The sequence below is a fragment of the Pinus tabuliformis genome, chromosome 2_1, assembly GCF_031772625.1.
Source record: "Pinus tabuliformis cultivar Carrire ecotype Pingquan chromosome 2_1, CPIR1, whole genome shotgun sequence".
Taxonomy (NCBI): Eukaryota; Viridiplantae; Streptophyta; class Pinopsida; order Pinales; family Pinaceae; genus Pinus; species Pinus tabuliformis.
In genome coordinates, this window is record NC_142299.1 from 269,692,960 (window position 1) to 269,711,329 (window position 18,370).

Consider the following 18,370-nt stretch of genomic DNA (forward strand, 5'->3'; position numbering starts at 1 on the left):
CGCACTGTCTGAGGGTAGAAAGGGTTTTTAGAATGGACTTTTCAGTTTGGGTTACCCAGAAAATAAACCTGGCATAAAAGGTGTTCTCTGAGTATGTTAAAAGCGAGATTGGAATCAATAGCTCTTGCGCATCGTCCAAAGCTGCTGTAACGTGATTGTCATCGTTAGTGGAGGATGAGGTTGACATGGCGGGACCACCGGCGGCTTCCTGCTTCTTGAATAATCCGGAGCTCTTCAAAGTCTTTTGCCAAGTCTTCCGTTTGAATTTTTCATTCGTGATTCTTGAATATATAATTCGGAGTTCTTCAAAGTCTTTTGTCAAGTCTTCCGTTTGAATCTTTTGAAACTTCTTGATTTAAGCTCAAAATTATATTACCAAATTCAGGGAGGAAACGCCATTATTACATAAATATCGTAAAATAGTGAGAAGAGTTTAGTATTTGAAATGTTTTGAATAAATAAATCAATTATTATAAAAGAGTAAACCTCGTAAATCGTTCTCTTCTTGAAATATACGATACGCTTTACCAACAAAGTGAGTAAACTGCTAAGACATGTGCACTTGATTTAATGCCAAGGCAACTCTACATTATTGTATATTTTTCTTATAATAAATTTAATATGAAAACAAAACAAAATAATTATAAAAGAGGTAATTAAAAAAAAAAATATTAATTATAGGTATTATAAGAATAAAATAAATTAGTGTAGAATCATTTTAATAGGATATAAAATCTTAGCCTGGGTAATAAGGTTTGTTTGTTTGTTTGTTTTTGTTTTTTTTTTTTTTTTTTTTAAGTAAAATCGATGGATATAAAAACATTTGGTTGAAACTCTATGGATAAAAAATTTAATATTTTCAAATTATAATAGATATTTAAAATATTAATATAAATTATAAATTACAAATTAACATTATTAAATTATAAATAAAATAAGAAAATTTATCTATTAAATTATAAATAAAATAAAAAAAAAGTTAACTATTAGATTAGATTAGTGTAAATTTATTTTAATTTTAAATTTATTTATTTCTTATTTAAACTATAAAAAATTATTAGTTTTTTTTTCATTTTGTTATATATAATTCAAATATTCAAATTCTAGGATGTGGTTGGGAGAGCTCTACAAAATTTTCATTCTATATTGAAATTGTAATAATTGTGTAGTGTGGCTTTTCAATTGCTCTTCTTATTATTAGTGCTAGTAGATGAAGTAAAACTCTTTTATATGGTTGAATAGCAACAAGCTATAATAGTGTTAGAAAGCCTTCTACCTCAAACTCTCAGGTTTCTAACCAAAACCTTAATGTGTAACATCAAAATGGTTTTCCACCCAACTACTCACCAACAAAATGACTGTCAACATGTTGCCTCCCCAAAGGAGCAATAGTTCCAAAATATGAAGTGTAATCTAGGTGTGTCGGGGAGTATATCTAATACATGTCAGATCACGCCCTCATTGGGAAATTCCTGGGAATTTGGCCCTTAGTGAAAGCACTCTCTCATTACATCCACCTAGAGTGGAAACTCAAGCGGGAAATCAAACTGGAAATTTGTGCCAAATGTTTTTCACTATAATATTTGCAACCATTGAAGATAGAATGTGGGTCATTGAAAATGGCTCATACTTCTTCAACTCTACCAAATTCTACCTTCACTTCTAGACAAAGAGATTTGTACTTGATAAATAAGATATCACCACAGCTTCGGTCTAGATCACAATGTACTCATTTTCGTGGAAATTCTAGAATGAGGAAACCCTTGTTACCATGAGCAACTCCCTTGGACATTTTTTAAAAGTATTAGAAGCAACAAAGCAAGCCAATGATATCTCTTATGCCTATATTTTTGTTTATATGAATATCTCATTGCCACTCTAAGAGTCCACTGATATTTATTATGACGTTGGACTCTGGAAACACCCCATGGATTACGAGTGCACTTTCGATGGTGGAGATGCCATGACTATGGTCATCTGTAAAGAAATTACCCTCTTCTAGTTGTGAACGTTAACTCTGACCTTATTACTGTCTCAAATAAGGACAAATTTACCAAGGGAACTTGCAAATAAAATGGCTCAAGAGGCCCTCCTCCTCAACACAATCATGTTATGAAGCAACTTCCCACCAAAAACTATTTTGACATCCTCTCTACCCTATCAAATAGGATCCTCCTATGACCATGCCATTCCTTGAAATTGAAAATGCCTAATTATAATCCTCCTCCACACACACCCACTGTGTCACCCCCTTCCTCATATGTGGTCCTACCTCCTGCCCCCAACACCTACACATCCGAGAGAGCAACTCAAATAAATCCAAGGATATCATCAAGGATATGGAGATTGAGAGTTTTTTACAACCTAAAATTATCAAAGCTTCAAAAGGAAAGGACCCTAACACATTTCTAGAAGACGGGTCAAGATCCTAGGCGAGACATATCTCAAATCTCTCCAGTCTACCTCAAAATCATCCTTAGGTAAACAAAACATTGAAGTACTGGGAATGCAATCCAAATTAATAAACAAGACAACAAAATCCCATGAGGAAGAAAGGAAAAATGGTAGGAAATGTAACCAACATATCTTAGAAGAAATCAAGGCATGCTAGCCAACTCACAACGAATCAATATGATCAGAGAGGTTTATCCCTGCACTAATACAACCCCAACATGAAGAACATATCTTGGAATATCAGAAACCCCAACTACAAAGGAAAATAAAATCTCTTCAAAGAAAAATGATTCTCTAAGAATTCTACATTATTGACTCTTAAAGAAAGAAAATATTTAACTGAGATATGATTAATAAGATAACCAGAAAATGGGGTAGAGATTGCAAAGAAATAACTCTCAATGCCTAGGGGAAATCAGATAGAATTGAAATTATCTATAAGGCATGGGAGTTTCCCATTCTTTACATGTTTTGTTCATATTGCATCCTTATCATCTAGTTTCACCTTATTAGCTCTGTTGAAACCTATAACATATCAAATTCTTTATGGTTGTTTCCTACAAAGGATAATCCTCTTTTTCCTAGATGTATTACTAGCACCAGTATTATTTCCATCCCCTTGGATCTTAGGAAACAACTTCAACATGATAAGAACCTTGGCATAAAAGAGTCAGGGGTATAAAATGGCTTGATGCCAATTACATTCAATTTCAGGATACATTGGCACAATAAAAATGACACCCTTACCTAGAATAATTGGAGAGGAGGTTCTAAACAAGTGGCCTCCAAATTGTATAGGGTCCTGGTGTCAAAATATATAATGAACTAGGACATATTTTTGGAACAATCTATTCTCCCCATCCATGGCTCTGACCATTTGCCTATATATTTGAATATTGATGTTAAAAACCGTCCCAGGAATAGGCCCTTTTGTATTAAGAAATTCTAGTTTCAACATCATAATTTTCAGGTGAACATAAAGACCTAGTCAAACAGCCATTTGCCTCTAGAAGGTACCTCAATGTAAAATCTATAATAGAACCTTAAATACATTAAATGGTAGCTCAAATGATGGAACAAATAAAATTTTGGCAACATTCTAGAAGAAATGAAGAAATTGGAAAAGAAAATTGAAATAATTCTATAGGAAGCCATCATTCATGATAGATCGAAGATATTAATTAAATAAGAATCATCTACTCTCATCCAACTTGAGGAATGCGGAAAGAAAGAACTACTATGTCAACAAAAATCAAGAAATCAATGACTCAGAGAGTATTCTTCCATATATCCATGTTGCAACATCTCCATCACAATCAAATCTCCTCTATAAAAAATCATGAAGGTGTTAAGCTATAGGAAAATCACGATATAACTGAAGACCTCAATAGATACTCTCAAGTTCTTTTAAAATAACCCCTTACCAATAGACAATCGGTGATCCAGGAAATCAAAAAGCATATTCCTTCACTGCTAACACATGAACATAATGATGTTCTCTTTAGATAAATATCCTTTGAAGAAGTGGAAGTAACTATCAAAGAAATACACAATAACGAAGCTCTTGGTCGAGATGGTTTCACTATAGAATTCTTCCAATTTTTTTGGCACATTATAGGTCATTATGTCTGGCAAGTGGTGGAAGAATCTTAATACACAAAGTCCATCATATAGGACGTAGATGCTACCATCCTCACATTGATTACTAAAAAGGACAAGGCGTTGGTTTTCTAGTGCCAATTAGATAAGCACAATTTCCTGGAACTAATAATTACTTTCAATGATATATTATATTACTCTAACACACTCCAGAAAATCATTAAGTAATTACACTTAGAAAATTCAACTAGTCGAACATTGACTGTCTTAGAAATTTGACTCCTTGGAAGCTTCAACCTCTTCCTCACATAATGTCCCATGTGTGTGAGAGAGAAAACATGTGTAATACACCCCGTTCTTTGTGTTAATAATTTGTTATTCTTAGACAATTATTTTAGGTTTGGTGGTGAAGGAAGCCATGTTGAATTATGAAACGGTATGATCAAATGAAAATTTATGTAATGTCATTAATAGATTATTCTTCATCAAGAAACTATTGGAAATTACTCAAAAGAGGAGTACCAGAGTCAAAATGATTTCTTTCCTTTGGTAAACAATTTTGCAAGTTGTTCCTTCCCTAAAATATCTCCTAAAATTCCCACGATGCACAAGTGGAAAATAATAGATTTATTATTATGGGAGAAAAAGATCATAATAAACCATTTAACAATGAAGATACTAAGTTGGAGTGAATTAAATCGTTGCCCGAGAAAAAGGCATGCTTTGAAGAAAGAAAACAAAAAAATCACAAAGGCCTAGGCAGTTGGGGTTGGCGGACCCAAAATGCAAGACACTGCCAAAATTCTGCTGGGAAGGAAAAGCATAAAATATACCAATTAGGAATCAATTAGTTTGTTGATTCCAGTGGCAATAATATCGTAGGTTGAGGGAGAAGTGGTGGACTGAATTCGTGGTAGGGAGGAATGTACTTGTTTTTGAATAATCATCCAAACAAAAAATTCTGGTTAGGATTCCGTTATTCTTTTAACGAGTAAGATTTCTTTTGAAGTATTGTGATATTATTAAATTTTACATAAGCAAAAAATTGTTTTGAAATTAGAAAATATATTGTATCTGCATGTGTTATACTATTAATAGTGTGCAAATGTCTTACGATAAGGAGGATTAATTTGATTTTCAATTAAACTATTTTATTTCCCCATGTGAGAAATTTCGCATGTAATAATGAGATTCTTAATGTACAAGCATGTTAGCAGATTTGCTCGAATTATCAGGAACTGTGAAGAATTCTTTAATTAAGTGTAGGCATAATGAAAGATTTAGTTGAATATATTAATAGATATGCCGATAAGCAATAAAGGACGGCATAGTAAATTTTATGCTTACTCTAATAATAATATCAGCAAAACTCCCTAAGCCTCTATAGTTATATCTATCTTTAATGGTGAATGTATATTATAGACCTGGGAAGGACGAGGATAAATTATGCAAGATGGTTAGTAGGTAGCCCTAATAATGAGGTCAAGAGTTTAAAATCTCCACACCAACCTTTGACTCTTTGGACTTAACAAATATTCACAAACCCATTTCTATACTCACTAAAGTTAATAATGTATTCTTGTTAAAAATAAAGGACTAATTATAAACACCCAAGACTGGAAATGCATGGAAATAAATAATTACTAAGATGAACCATTGGAGGGCAAAATAATAAAAGAAATTTTCTAACATGCTAGAAATCATATTATTATACTTTTATTTGCTCTGCACTGTATTATTTTTAAAAGGGAAAAAAAAATATAGCTTCAGAAAAAATTATGATTCACTGTTGGGATATATGTGGGACTAAGGCATTAACTTAAGGATAGTAAAATTGAGGAAAGAACGTGATGTAATCAACACAAATTTCGGAAAGTTCAGAGAAATCAATAAACCCAACACATACCTGGCTATCTAGAGTGATTGAAAGCGACTGCAGCAACTAAAGGGCATTAGGTAATTCCAAATAATTTTCCTAAGCTATTGGACCCTTATTACACCAGGGTTCTAAACTTGTGGCTAGAAGAGCGAGTAGTATTAGGGTAAACACGATGACAGACAAAGGTGAAATGTAAACAGAGTATGGAGAATTTTCCTTTGTAAATATTGATTTAAACAATAAGCAAATTATTTTGAAACAAGTCTATGGTGTTTAAAGGTATATGCTAAGTTGTGTGTTAGTCACACACTCGAAGTATAATGTAGCAAAAATAGCGAAGGAGGTAATTTTTTCCTTTTTCTGTATGACAACATAGACGAAATGACAAGTAATGTACAAAATTTCCACACAGAAAATGCAAAACTAAATCAACTTTTGAGGTTAATTAGATAAGCACACTAGAGAATTGAGAAAATATCTAATCAACAAGAAAAGAAAAGAAAAGAAAAGAAAAGAATATATATATATATATATATATATATATATATATATATATATATATAAATTTTTATGAATCTGAAATTCAGTAGATACGCAATATTAATAACCTACTGAGCTCTAGAGATCAACGACACAACTAATTCATATTATATAATTACATATCCGAGTTACCCAAAAAGGGTTTGTCCCAACATGGCGATATTCCATTAATTCTTGCTCCCCTAGAGACACTACTAAAAGAGATATATTATACTGAACAATTAATCACACGAAGTGGAGATAAATCAACCCTAACACTAGAACCAAATAGTAAAGTATCCATGGGTAGTATGATTGCAGCCAACTTGTAGGCATAGGGGAAAGAAATTAAAGGTGGGATCTGCCTTAACCAATCGATCATTGAAATAATATACCTGCAACTACATATTCAAACAGGGGATGTTAATAGAGCTTTAATTTTTACAAAGAAAATGTATATACAAATCATACAACACCTCAACCCCATACATGTAACTTGGAAGAACTTGAGCATCTTTCTCTTGTAAATATTCAAGAAATACCATGAGTATTAAGCGAATAAACGCACTATCGATGCTATAAAGGGAACACCAATCTATAGAAAAACAAAAATATAAAAATGAGAGAAAGCTATTATAACGAATACCTTTCACAAGGATTGAAACCCTAAGAAAAATTTGGAACCTAAGGGTCGACACGACTGGAGCCCCATAAACCTTTGTTGGGAACAAAGGTAGCCAATCTCATGATTTGGTTACCTAGAGCCTCCACTAGGTCTCACTCAAAAGGCTGTGAGACAAACCCTGTACCAAAAACACAAAAATTCACTTAAGCCACCAAATAGATGGTAAATTTCATGAATGAACTAATAATAATGTGTTGTAGGAAAAAAAAAACTTGAGTGATGAATTCAAACATACAGAGAAAATTCATCTTACCAACAAGGAAAACATCATGCTAAGGAATTACATAGAGGTTGCAAAGATGGGTATACGATTTATGTTGGAGCCAAGTGAAGCACAAGGCTTGACAACACTCTGTAATAATGAAGGAAACAAGTCTAAGTTGGCAAAAAAAATAGTAGGTACAAGAACTTATAAAAAAAATACAATCCTTATCAAGTGCACTAGTGAGGGTTAAATCCGAATAGAGGAAGAGATATCCTTGTGATGAATCTGAGAATAAATACAATTCCTATTCTATATGGGGAGTTCATAGAGGTGCTCTTCAAGCATGACACCAACCCATAATGACAAAAAACCTCAACTGGGACAGGATGAGCTAGGTCGTAAGGGTTAGGGTTGGATGGAGGAAATATTTGTCCTTGCATGTTTGACAATGCATCTCCATCATGCATTTTAACCAGGTACTGACTCTCATAGGGAATATACATGAACCTGGTGGATGTGGTAACATTTGGTTTGAGCACACACCCTGAGGAGTCATCCATCAAATCCTTACTTGGTAACATTTGGTTTGAGCACATGTCACAAGTAGTCAGCCATCAAATCCTTATGTTCCACATGTAAATCCATGGGAGAAGGAGCTAGTCAATACAACTCACCTAAGGTAGCAATACCACATCAATTTTTTCATCCTTAGGCACCAAAGGTATAAAAGAAAAAATGGTATATATACCAAGAAGAAGAAAAAATGATGATATAACCTTATTATGCACTTCAACAAATAATGTGGGTCATGGAGGATTCACTGCCTCTTTTTCTTAGGGTACAATGTTGGGGAGTGACATATATATAGAGTTTTTTAATAAGCCCACAACCCTTAACTATATAATTATAAGTATGATGAACATGTAAACCAGAAGTGTTTTAGATTTAGATTTAATTTAGAAAAAAAAAATAAAAAAATTAGTAATTATATTTGTGACATATGGCATGAGAGAAATAGTTTCAAAATTGGCTTTATAGGGAACCACCACACTGAAATATGGTTATGTGTAGATGTAGTAGTATGATTTAAGAATTTATATAATAATACTAGTTTGTGTTGGTGATAAGGTACTCAAGGTTACAACACAACATGGTTAATGACCCTACTCCACACAGGGCATAGGGAGAGGGAATATATGTGGAGTTGGGGGAAGGAAATACCCCACCAAAAACTCAGCCTATGGAAATTATTAGATGTCTATAGCAATATTTAGTTCACCTCATAACCAAGAATGAATGTTTGCTAAATGAAAGTGAAGAGCAAGAAAATATGATAATGAACTTAACTCAAATGTATAGTCATAAAACAGTAGAGACAAAAGTACTAAAAAGGAAGAATGTTGAGATAGAATTAAAAAAGTACTAAAGTGGAGATGGTTTAGACAGAAATTATCCAAAAACATAGAAAAGGAGTAATAAAGGGGAATTGCAAACATAGTTCAAGAAAATAAAGCCCCCTACCTCTTACGAGGAAAATGAGGAGGATGAAGAAGCTTGGTTCCTTAACATGACAAAGTATTTTAAAGTTTATGACTATGAGAATAATTTGAAGGTCAAATTATGCATTTATTAGTTACAAGGAAAGGTTTACCTCTATTGTGAAGACGTTAAAACTATACATGCATTGGATGAAAAGACAATTTTCTTTTTCTAGTATGAGTTCCGGAAACCGTTTAAGTCTCAATACCTTAATGAACGATATTATGATGATTGAGAAAAAGGGTTCCATGAGTTAATACTGGGACAATTAACTATGGATGGGTCCGTGGATAAATTCAAAAACTTGTTATGGTATTTCCCTTATATTAAAGAAGATAAAGCCAAGGTGCAGATATTTTTGAACTTCCTACCAGTCCCATACAAGGAAATGATTGAGTTTGAAAATCCTAAAACCATGGATGAAGTGGTAAGAAAAGCAAGACTTTGTTATTTTAAGTTGAAGAACATGGGATGTTACTGTCCTATATTATACTAATGAAAGTCAAGCTTAATATTTTCATTATTGTTTTCAACTTGTAAAGTTTTGATCAGATCTCTTAGAGATCAAGTTATTAGTCTTTTGAGAGAAATGTGAGATCATCTGATTAGTTTGAGGCTACGTTAGAGTTATATCAAAAATGTTTCAAGTGAGGATGGAAATATTCATTTATTTCCTAAGGTGTAAATTTAGTAAGTTTAGGAAAATGTGTCAATCAAGTCATGAGTGGAGATTATAACATATTTGATTTTTCATCATTGAGTCGAGTATAGTGGTGTCTTGTCAAGTCATTTTCTAGGTCAAATGAAAGATTTTAATCATAATATTACCACTACAAGTTGATGCCGCACTTTACTTTTTTTTTGCGCTACTATCAAACGTATTAATATTTGATAGAGGATCAGGGTTTTTGGAACTACTTCCTATGTATGGAGTTCCAAGAAGGTATTTGATATTGTCAACATCATTCAACAACCATTCTATCCGGTCAGATATTTCACTTGGTTAAATTCATGCAATTAGGGTTTCGCTGTGCTTCCTTATTGAGCTAATGTTGCAAAAATATTTTCACCTTATATCTTAAACCATGTACCCATTTTCCATTAAATGTTTACAAGAGATTCATGAGAATGAGATGAATAAAATCACTCAATTTCAATTTAAAATGCTTCACGGTTTTTGAGAAATGAGACATTGCCATCTAAAACCATTTTAGGATTTTCTCGAAATCCATAAGTTGGATTTAGCGAATGTTTTGTGGAAAACAATGATAATTATATTAACCTATTAACACAAAATTATCTCAATATGATTCACCTTTTAAGAGATATTTGAGAAATAAGCTTGCTGTGTTTTGGCTACAGGGGAGGTATTGCAATTTTGGAAATTTTCTTTTCAAAATTGGATTGTGACAAAATGGAGATGAATTTTGAAAGAGGATTTTGTCAAACACAAGCTAAATAACAAAGATATCCTTCATTTTATTACAGGTGTCATATATTGGAATATTCAAATGAATCATTACAACCTATTTTTCATATTTCATCATTTCCTGTTTTAGTCATGATCGTTGGATGGGGATTTAGAGGATTTGGAGAAGAATTTTCAAAAATGGAAAGAGGTTTCTCTAAATAACAAGCTCATAAACAAAAAATTCCTTTAGTTTTGTAACATATATCATGATTCGAGTGATACGATCGAATATTTGAACCCTAGTTTCCAGAAATTCGACCCCTATTTCCTAGCAAGCAATTTTTAAATCTATTGTAACTCACTTTATATTTGGAGAAATGGTTGGGATAGACACCCTAAATAAAATTATGATATAATTGTATATATTTCATGAGTTTGAGTGAGCAAAGGGTTGGTTTGTTGGTCAGGTTTGGAAAAGAAACACTGTGCACTGTATTTTCTGATAATTTTCGAGTGAATGAAAAAGACATAGGTATGATTTTCGAGTGAATGAAAAAGACATAGGTATGATTTTACAAGGATTCCTGTGTCAATTTCTATGGTGATGTGCTCTATGATGTTGTCTGTTTTCCCTCTTTTCATTTCCATGCTTGAACGTATGTCTTGATTTTTGGTTAAGAAAGGATTTATCTTAAAATTCAATGTCCAAAGTGCTCTGTTATAGTTTACTAAACAATTAATGTTTTCTTCTTAAATGGAATTTAGAATCCATCCTTCAGTTATATGCTCTATATATCATTTACACCATTCCTCTACTCACCCTTATATAGTGAATTAAATTGAAAACAGCAGCAAGATTTCTTACCTTTCCCATATCAAAATATCCCTTTGCCTTCATCCTCTCACTAGAATAACAATCAACTTTATATGACCCATAGAAAATTTTAGGGGTGAATGTTCGCCCTTTGGCGAAATTAAGGGGTTTCTAAATTTTTAGTGGGTGAATATTTTGTATCATAGCACACTTTTACAAATCACCTCAAATAGCCCACCTTATTTAAGGGAGAGGGTAAAAAAGGTAAATTTATCCCTTGAAACTAGGAGTTAAAACCTTCCATTCGCCCATTTTCAAGAATAGGTTTTATTTAAGTGAATCCATTTGCCCATTTTCAAGAATAGGTTTTATTTAAGTGAATCCTATGGGCCAAATACGATATTTATAAAAGAGGTATGGTAAATTAATAAAAATATAAATAAATGAGAGGTATGGTAAATGAGGTATGGTAAATAAATAAAACATTTTTTATATTTACCCCATAAGTCACCTTATATAAGGGTGTAAACAAATAAAAATATAAGTAAATTGGAGGTAGGGTAAATAAATAAAATGCCTTTTTATACTTACTCAAATGGTATGGTAAATAAATAAAAATATAAATAAACTAGACGTATGGCAAATAAATAAAAGCTCTTTTTATATTTAGTCCATAACCCTCATTCTATTTATGAAGGCTCAAGAAAGAGGTTTTATTTAAGTGAATCCTATGGGCCAAATACCATATTCGTAAAAGAGGTATGGTAAATTAATAAAAATATAAATAAACGAGAGGTATGGTAAACAAATAAAACATTTTTTTATATTTACTCCATAAGTCACCTTATATTTACAAATGCTCATAAAATGCATTATATTTAGGTGAAACCTATGGGCAAAATACTATGGGACAAATAACATGGACTAGATTGTTATTAATACCATGCGAAAAAACATTATTAACCCTAATATTAGTATTAATAAAAATAAAAATGGCACATGGTATTGACCAATGATATTCACCAAAATGGCACATGGTATTTACCCATGGTATTCACCTGGAATGTAGCCTATTTAAATGGGGGAATTAAACCAGCATAGATCCATCTTTACTCTGCATCTACTAACCCCCGAGAGGTATCAAATATCCTGATATGCAAACTAGCATAGAGTGAAAAAATATTTGATCCCTCTTGAGGCTTGGTGGATCAAGATTAAAAATGGATGTTGTAATTTAATTGACCCATGGTATTCACCTGGAACGTAGCCTATTTAAATCGGGGAATTAAAGAAGCATAGATCCATCTTTACTCTGCATCTACTAACCCCCGAGAGGTATCAAATATTGTGATATGCAAACTAGCATAGAGTGAAAAAATATTTGATCCCTCTTGAGGCTTGGTGGATCAAGAGTAAAAATGGATGTTGTAATTTAATTTATGTTAAACATTTTAGCTTGGTTAAAAAATAAAATAAAATAAAATTCAACTATTAATTTTTATAAATTACTAATAGTAATTTTTAAGCTCCAGGTTTATGATAACCCATGGTAACACCATGGTATTCATGTGAGAAAAGACTATTTAAAGGGGAAATTCTATCATCTTATATCCATCTTAATTCTGGGTCTACCAAGTGCTCAGAGGGATAAATAGATTTCATCTCCCTAAGAGTGGTAGATGTGGAGTTAAGATGGATATAGGTTGGTTTTTATGATAATGAAGATATTAAATAGACTTAGGAAATTATATTGTAAAAACATCTTAAGGTGAATGGTTAAAGCATAGACATTGGACAAGTATATTTGTATACTTTTGTTTTAAACTGAAACAAATCCAGGGCTAAAAGGAATGGATTGATTGCACTAGTCATCCTTCTATAACTTTCCAACATATGCTGGAGTAAAAAGATTGTAATTTGGGTAATTTTTCTAACTGCAAACAGGAACATACTTGTGTATTGGCAGGGTGGTTACGAGGTCCCTAAAAGTGATGAATTTGGATTTTTCTTGGTTTTATATATAGTATTGTATTTTTTTCTCATGCTTTCTGTGAATGACATGGGTGAATTTTATCCTACACCCACTAGGTTATCGATATGTAATTTCGGTAATTTTGATTTCAAAAGATATTTTAAAGAAATGCAATGATTTCATTTGTGTATTCAATAAACACAATATTCTAATGAAATTCTGGATTTGTGGTTTACCTATATAGATTCTATGGAGAAGTGTTAGTGGTGTGACATCAATTGTCCTCAAGCAGAGGCTTTAGTTTTACTCTTTTTGGAAGCAAATACTTTCTTCCAACATTTTTGAGTTCCATGATAAATTTGAAAGTCCTAATAGTATTCAATTATGGGTTCAAGAGAGACATAGTATTCAATTATGGCTTAAATAGATCCACACTGAATGATCTATCGGCCTTATCTTCACTTAGTTTAAGACAATTCACTTGGAGAGCTTGCATGTGCCCCCACTTCAAGAGGATAGTAAAGTCGTGTAGAACTTAGAGAAGATATCTTTAAGTTTTTAGTGAAGAATGGAAAAATGTCTGGGTTCAATAACAACCAGTCGAGCATTAAGCTTCCAATAATGCTAGATTTTAACCTGGAGCACTTTTGTGATTTGGAGGAGATGCCCCCTCGTATTTGTGACACATCTTCAATTGTGAATTGGACTATTACTAACTTTCATTTCCTTCGAAAGTTACCTAATGACTTGGAGAACCTCAACTCTTTAAGAATATTAATGAAGGAAAGAAAGTACATTATGCTAAGTTCTCTTATGCTTTTCAAGTTTTTCTTGGATATCTACAACGTTTTAGGTATAAAAGTACATTTTGTTAATGAAAATTTGTCTTGATAGAAAGGCCCAATTTCAAATTCTAATGCTTTCAAAAAGAATTGTATAACTATAATGTTTCTAAAAGGAAAGCATATTTTTTCAATTTAAGTATCATGATCCCATATTCCAACTTATTTTTCAGTAACCCATTAGGCTTTGTAGCTTCGAATAAATCCATGTCTTTTGATAAGATCCTCTTCCAAATTAGAACGCAGTTTCCTTTTGGCAATAACCACATACAATGCCTTGATTTTGTTATTGAGAAAATAGAGGTTGTGAAACAATCCTATGCCATACAAGGACTTGATTCATTGATTATATATCAATTATGGCTCTTGATGTAACAATGTCTTGATTTTGTTGCTTGAAAATAGAGGTTACGCTTTACTATTTCACAGAATTTCTTACAATATTTCCATAAGTATTGATTCGTAATCTTAGTCAATGAGGGATGACAGTAATGACAAAGGTAATATTCCATGGTTTGAAGTTACCCTCTTACTAAATATTTAAAGATATCACCACAATTTAACTGTTAGTTAAAGGAATTGTATTTGATCTGTAAACAATTCATTGCTTGATTTATAGATTTTGATTCTTTCCCTTTTTTATTTTTTTCTCAGATTTGGTACGAGATATCTTCCAATATTTGTGTTCCCTAGTTTCCCCACCATAGCTATGAGATTCAGATGCTATCATTAAATATTCTCAGAACGTTACAACTTTTCTAGTAAGTGTGCTTTGAAACATTATTGTTGCTTTTCCATAGTGTTAATGCAAATAAGCACTACAACTAGTGCCATTATTTAGATTAAGTACCAAAATCTAGGTGGTCTTGTAATGATGGAGTGATTTTTTCTAGCTAATAAGGCCATATGCATTTTTATCTCTAATGTTGTCCTGAGATATTCAAATTCAGAGTAAGAATTGAGGTCTTGTTTCCACTGTAGAATGCAGTCAGTTTCTTGAACATAATATATAGTAGATTATATTCTACTAATCAACTATGGATGTGATCTCTCACAGGAAAGGAAATTCAAAGTGACTTTGATTTCACATTGATTTTTCAAAACATGCACACAGGAAAGGAGATTCAAAGTGACACTGATTTCACACTGATTTGTCAAAATGGAGGGAAGAGAAAAGGAAACTTTGTATTCAACAATGCTCTTAATTTCATATATACATGCATAGACATATTAGTAGAAAATGTTGAAGCGTTGCCTAAGTAGTATTTTCCATTCCACTACATTCTTTACAGTTTGTAAATAAATAACTCGAAACAATTCATTACACTACTTGTTATTCTTTATTAATCAGTGGTTAAGATTTTGATATTGAACTGGCTAAGATTTTTCTTCCTTCCGTGAAATTGTGTGTTCTATAATGCTTCATTTCCATTCACTATGTATACCATATAAAGTGTGTCTAATGGAGTAGGAAGATTGGAAAGTCTTGTGATCCTTGAACTATGTTACAAGGCAGAAACCCAACGACGCAGGGTAGGTGCATCCCCACGAAGGGGTCACAAATACCAAATTTGGTATTGGCTAGTGCCTTGAGCTAGAAAATTTCCTTTGCCCTTGTACTACAGTGAATCCAGAGAGGATTCTAATATTATATTTATAAGATTTATATCAGTTAAGATTGATGAATAAAATTCATGAGGCATGAGCTAGGATGTCCTTGCAAGGTGGTTGTTGATTATTGGAAGCTATGATGGCCATTATGTCAGGCTAGGTGGTCGTACTCCCTTGATCGTGAGCACGATTGTGATCAAGATGGAAGACTTCATAGTCTAGATTGATTGTTTAGCAATGATAATTAATGGGCTCACTCACAAAAGCTTCTATTTCATTAATCCTTTTTATAGAGTTGTTAGATTCAATTTCCAAACGTTTTAATTACACTATAGAGTTGAGTTCCGAGAGAGTTGTGATTCACAATGTTAAGTATAGCAGCTATGACACTTGAATGTGTCTTCATAGTAGATGTATCAGACTCTATTATAAGCTTACCTGCATATTATAAGGGATTTGGTTGGCTTTTTTATAATTTTATAAACAAGTTCCATGTCGTGGAAATGTGAAAAAAAAACAGTGGTATTGCCACCATGTGGCTCTTTTCATATATGGTTTTATACTTTTTCAAAAAATTCTCTAAGAGTTCACAATGCTAAGATTCACTAGGACCTTAAAAAGTTTTATTATTTATTGAAAGACTTGCCAAGATCTTACAAGATTTTATAATTGAGTAAAATATTCGCCATGCCTCGTGAGAGATTCACCAAAAAATTATATATATATATATATATATATATATATATATATATATATATATATATATATATATATATATATTATTGATAAAATCACCTTCCATTTTCCCTATATACCATGGAGATTCGCCCATTTATTATACATATAAATTTGGGGGGGTTCTTAAAATTTTCCCTGACATGACCATATTCCCAATGGATTTTCCCTCTTCCATACCAAAAAATTATTGAACCTATATATATGATCTCCATACCTGGCATAAGACCTAAGTAATTGAAGATTTAGACAAAGAGAGCCCTCTCTAAAGCTGGAAGGGCTAGATTCTAGTTTCAAAGTTGTTTTTGGTTACCTTTGGGTTCCTCTCCTCAACCTAGAAGAATTACGAAGTGATAACATAGTGACCTTGTTACCCAGGAAAGAAAGATTCCATATTCCCCGAGAAAGAACCATCAAGTTTCAGATATGATTACTGGTGGTGAATAATGATCAAACATAGGAAGGTTGTGCATTATTCACTAAGAAAATCCATTGTTAATGAGATCCAGAATTCCAAGTACCCTTGGTGACTCCATAGGTCAAATATGAGTTATATATCTACAAGGTATTCTCCCATGAATAGAGATCACATTCCAGGTTTTCCAAATCGCATGCCTCATGTAGATTGACAAACCTATTTACCTAGATTTAATCATGGAAAAGGAGATGATGTTGCTCTTCATTTGGTCAAATTTTATATGCATGTACGCAAGTAAAGGGTTCAATTACATGAGTACTTCCTGATGAATATTTTCATGGTATCCTTGGAGGGAAATGCACAATCATGGCATGCAATATTTCCAAATAGTTTCTTGTATTCTTTTAGATATTTTCATATTGTATTTTATGAGAGATTTAAAGAATGTCATACTTTCTTGTTGTTGGTCAAATACTGTTGCACACATTTTAAATATTTTACTGAGAATTTGGAATTTTTTTATGAACATGATTAGTTCATGGATGAAGAGATACTAGAGGCTTTCAATGAGAAACATTTCCATCATTAGGGTAAAGAATGTAGAAGTTAACTGCCATGATACTCAAGAATATTCTCAAGGGGAAGTAGTTTCTTCCTTAACTGTCAATGAAGTTGATCAGGATATTGATGTAGATGTTCTTGTCTCTTATCCTATGTTGAATGAACATGTTCAACAGTCTTGTCGGTTTTTAAATGATGAGGAGGAAGAACTAGTAGAGTTTAGTAGCCTTGATACACAAGAACATTTCTAGCAAAAAATGTTTTCTTCGTTGACTGAAGACCAATCAGATTTGCGTTAAGAAAACCATGTTAAATCCCATTATTTTAATGATTATTTGTAGAAATATTGTAATTTTTCATGTGAGCAAACCAAGGATGAAGATAATTTTTCAAATTTTCCTTCATGTCATTCCTTTGCTGAAACTTTTGTCTCATGACAAAGTATACGAAAATCAGATCTCTGAAATAGCTTGCGTGGAAAATTTAGGCAGTGAACTAGTCCTTGTTGGTAGCTTCTTACATATGCATGAGGATCATGTACAAGAACTTGTTTCTCGTCACTCCTTTGGAAGTCAAAATGAATTGTTTGATGATATATTTGAGAGTGATTTTGAAACTAAAAACACAAAACAACCAATATGAAGCTTGTCTTACTATTTTTGTTCATCAAGAAGAGATGAATTTTCATATTCTTAGAGATTCTTTTTCCAACCTATTTGAATCATTAGTGAAGTCATATTTTGTGTTTTTTATAGATCATGGGTTTCAGTTTCATCTGGAAGTTAAGTTTCCATTATGCGTTATTTTCTATCTCCTTATGGAGGGTGTGAGAAAAATTCCACTGAGTGGCTATATCCTTGCCTGCATTCATTGGAAAATATGTATCACTAGAGTGAGATGGTTATTCAACGTTTTAGTGTAGATAGCAATATGAATAAGCTTAATGATTTGAGCATCTTCTTTAGTACCTTTCATATTTCCATTTCAGTAGTGTGCTAATTTCTAGCAGTTTGTTTTGGTAGATTGGTATTACTTTTCAACATTCATTTTATGTTTACAGTTATGTGTTGAAGATTTGGAAGAGAGAAGGTTACAAGGCACAATTGGAAAATTGAGTTTGGGATCA